Genomic DNA, 4,997 nt, shown 5'->3' on the forward strand with positions numbered 1-4,997 from the left:
AGCCAAAATGTCAATTCTTAAATCAAGACAAGATTTACTAATTATTTCTATAATGTATCACAGACCCTCTTACAAGCTTCACACTGTTCTCCCATGGTGAGGCCTTTATTTCTATAAATAGAACTGCTTTAAAAAACAATATAATACTACAACTACATCAAGCAATTCAAAGGATCTCACAGACAAAATATCCATCCACACACTGCCAGTGCGTTTCTGTCTGTGGGGCACTGACAAATATCGGATGGCACCATCCATTCACTGTGTGAAGCTAACCCTAAGACTGCCTGGAGAGACATATTCAAAATGAGTCTAGCAGGTGGGGAAGTAATAAATACATTATGTGGGCTAGATTTTTACAGGAAAACATTGCTGGCTAAAACTTTTATTTTTATTTTTTTTTTATTCTCAGAGGCTTTTAAGTCTTTCAGAGCTTTATTTTAGGCTTTTACATAAGAGTAAATGTAAGTTAAAGCCCAGTCGTCTAGAAAAATGGGAAACTCCCATGTGATTAACTGTTGATCTTGTTGAGACTGTAGGAGGCACTTCATTGTGAAGGTTATCACCAGCAGTTACGGCCCTAACGTATGTATATAATGTTTCTTTCACCAATACTGAATTTAGACTGAGTTTCTGAAAATTATTCTTTGTTGTGGGAAGATCTGTCACCAGAGGGGAACTAATCCAGAGCCCAGAAAAGGAGAGGATGGATATCTTGATTTCACACTGGTAGAGAAACTCCAAAGGTGAGGATGCTTAGAGAGGCAAAGACCAGCCTAGATCATTTTACTGACCACCCCCATGCATCACTCAGACTGAGTAACTGACTGTTTGGACCTGGACTAGCAGAAATTTTATTCTGGCATTGTCCTGAACATCAGTATCCTCATGGAATTAACACAGTTGCAGAGATTGGAATGAAAAGGAAAGGACTCTAGGGAGAGGTGGCTGGACTCAGAGAGTAGACAACTGATAGTGATCGAAGTCACTCTCAGTTACTGAGGTGAGCTATGGTGCCGGCTCCATGGAATAAGAAAACAGAGGCCACACATGTGGTAACCACCTCTGGATCAATTCCTTTTTAGTTTTCACAGGCCTTCCATGTATTTCGTCTAAGGGTAAAAATTAGTTTCTACTATTACTGTTAAAAATTAGGGCAAGGTCTACAACCATGTTTTCCATAAGGTAGAGCTAAATCATGATAGTGGCAGGAGACCACCAACCAAGGCAGATTTATTAATGTGTAGAATATCGAAAGAACTTGTGGCACTCTCTGAAATTATTAAGTAATGCTTGGAAAGAAGAACCTGGTTTGAAAAACAAAAAGAGAAGGAGAAAAAAAAAAGGGAGGGAAAACAAAATTTAAGTTCAGAGAGATTATGAAAGGATTATAAATTTGAGTAAAATAACATATTCTGTCATGTACTTCCAGGATACCACATGCAAAAGTAATCCATGGAATTAGATGTTCTATAGTATACCTTTTATTTTAACCATAGCTGCTGAAGCAAAATTCCTACTAAATAAAAAATAACTCTATGTTTAAAAGCTCATTTACTGTTTTGTCAATATCATATATTAAATCAGATACCTTTCTCCACAGTGATCATGAATTCTCTTGGTATTGTTTAATAATTTTGCTTCTTTTATTTTTATAGCATTTAGCTTTCCATTTCAAGTAATAGATACTCAATAGGTACAACTTGAAAATTTTAAAAATATTTCAGATAATATTTTCCCCTAAAGATTACAACCGATGGTGTTTTCAGTATAAACTTAAAAATCATATTATGATTAAATGTATGCAGATACACATACCTATATAATATACAAAAATGCTAAACTGTCTTTTTGAATGGCATGTTTTAATAAGAAATATATATACACACACAAACATGCATATATATTCATGTAGAGATTTTTTTTGCAATGTTTCTTTAATAAAATTTATTTAAATGATTGTTTTAAAATTTTAAATAATTTTTAGGTAAGCAGCCTGCTTTTCAATAGCTTATTCTACTTCTGATATTTTTATTTTATTAATCAAAAATAATAGAACAATGATGAACAGTTATGAGTGAGGATTCAAAAACTGCCTTTAAGCTTCTGCATTAAGTTTGATATTGGTTAGTAGAATTAGCTTTAATTTATAATATTTACTGATTATATTGTTTAAAGATTGGTGAGAAATTTCTGAGAAATCTTTTATTATCTTTTGCTTTAATAGAGATAGGCAAATGAATTTTTCTTACATGAACTACTGATGTGGTGAATTATATTTATAGGTACCAAATATTGATTTATATTTGAAATGGTGAAATGAACCCTATATTTGAATATATTAATATATATTATTATACATTATATATTAATATACTGATAAAATTAATTTTGGCATATTTTATTAATAATCTCTTATCTGTAATCTCTTCTTTTATACTTTATTAGGTTTTCTCATCTATGTTTCTCAGTTATTTAAAATAAATTAAGAAATATTCCCTTATTTCTAAACTCCAAACAGATCTAAAAGTGCTTTTAATTCTAAAAAAAAACTGAAAAAATAAATATTTACGATCTCCATTTCCATGTCAGTAATGATTATTGTTTTATCATATTTTTATTTGTAATATTTTTATAATAATTTTATTTATCAATTAAATATAATGAAGATTCGTACTGGCCTTTTCAAATAAACATGCTTTTATTTATGAAATGACATTTGTTATTTTGTTGTTTTGTTGTTTTGTTATTTATTTATTTATGAAATGACATGTGTTATTTTGTTGACAAAATCATTATACTGACTTCACCCATTATCTTTCTTATTGCTGCTGTTTAATTCTGTTTTATGTGAATATTCTTTTTACATTCTTTAAAAATAAAAGTTTAAAAAATTGATATTCCTTATAATATAGTCTTAAAATAGCTTAAATATTTTAAATAAAATACATAATTTTTATTTTTAATTTTCAATTACCTTGATATAGTTTCGTTTCCTTGATTATGTATTATTTGTGAAATTTCAATTTGTCCCAAGAGATTTATGTTTTATCTTTTTATTATTTAGTTTTCTTAAATTATGATTAAAAAAATTATCTACACTTTTGATTTTAGGAAAGATTTTAGAGGTTTCTTTAGAATTTAATACATAAAATCGAAGGCTATAAATATATATCACATTAAGATTTACTATACTTTGTCTTTTATCATAAATACACAAATAGAGCAATGTTACTATTTCTCTAACGGCCTGCTATTTTTTTCTTTTTTTAACCGTCAAATATGATAGTGATAATTTAAAAGTCTCTCACTATTATTACCATTTTAATTTCTTATATTTATATGTTTTGTTTAGCTTTAATACTGTTAATAATAATTGTAAGTTTATCTTAAATTATATGACATTCTATACAATGTGAGATGGAAAAAAGCAACTTTTGATTGTTCCAACACTGAGAATTTGATCATCTTCCTTTATGTTCTCCATGCTTATCCTTTCTTTATTTCACTATGCATGCACTTCAAATCTTTACTTGGACTGAAATGATTTAGAAGTTATAGATTTTTTTTTGCCTGACATTCTTGAGATATGTGGTAACTTATGGAATTGCATTTAAATAGATGCTTAGATAGTTACAATAATCTAATTTACTTCAGATTCAGATTACTCTACTTTCTGTGAAATATTTAATCGCCTGTCACAACTTTAATTTTTTCTCTTTCCTAATTTCTAATTAGACAACAACATGCTTTACTAGCACCACTGCTTTTTGTCTTCTTTTTTATCACTCTTGTCGTTTTTATTATTTAATTTCACATTCATATGTAATATTTCCAGGATCGATGTGTGGGTGGCATACTAAATGAGTCTTTGCATGTCAGAAAATCTGTGAGGTGCCTGTAGAAGAATGATGGTTTGGATGATTTGAATTTCTTCAGTCACAATGTTTTAACCTCAAATTTTATATCCATCTTTTATTGCCTTCCTACATGCAGAGAAATTTGAATCTAACTAGATTTTTTTTTTCACCTCTTATAGATAGCATGCCTTTTTTGCATTGGATGCTTGTGTGATTTCTTTCACATCAATAATCTTCATGAATATTTCTTCAAAGAACATTGTAAGCACATGTTCTACATTCCAAACAATAGAAACACTTACAATGTAATAATATTAACATATAATAGTTAGGCTATACATATACAAACAGACAAAAGGAAAAGTATATAATCAATTGATAAATCAAAAGTTTGATAGTTAATATCCAGTGATAATAAGAGTTTAGAAAAAATAAACTTATATCCTAATAATGTAATTATTTCAGAATATCTGGACATAGGTATAAATGTATATGATTTTTTCCCAGTAATTCCACTTCTAGGTATTTATTCCAAGGAAATAATTGAAAAAATACAACAAAGTTACATAGACTCTATGGTTCTAAAAGTTTAAATCATAATTATCAAATAATTTTGCCATACATTTCTATAGAAATTATGCTATTGCATCCATGGAATAAAATAGTGAATACAGAAATAAAATTGTGTCCAAATCACAAAAAGGCAAAATTATCTTTGTTTGCAGATGACATGATCTTATATGTGGAAAATTCTAAATACTACCAAAAAACTGTTAGACTAATAAATAAATTTAGTAAAGTTTCAGGATACGAAATCAGTGCACAAAATTAGTTGTGTTTCTATACACTAACAACCATGTGAAAGAAATATTAGGAAACTAATCCCATTTAAAATAGCATCAAAACCAATAAAACATTTAGGAATAAATTTAAGTCAGTGGAAGGTTTGCACACAGAAAACTATAAGACACTGTTAAAAGAAACTGAAGAAGACACAAATAAATGGAAAGACAGCCCATGTTCTTCATTAGAAGAATTAATATTGTTAAAATGTCTACACTACTCCAAGAGTTCTACAGACTCAAAGCAATCTCTTTCACAATTCCAATGGCATTTTTCACAGAAATAGAACAAACA

The sequence above is a fragment of the Pteropus alecto genome, unplaced genomic scaffold (assembly GCF_000325575.1).
Source record: "Pteropus alecto unplaced genomic scaffold, ASM32557v1 scaffold100, whole genome shotgun sequence".
Taxonomy (NCBI): Eukaryota; Metazoa; Chordata; class Mammalia; order Chiroptera; family Pteropodidae; genus Pteropus; species Pteropus alecto.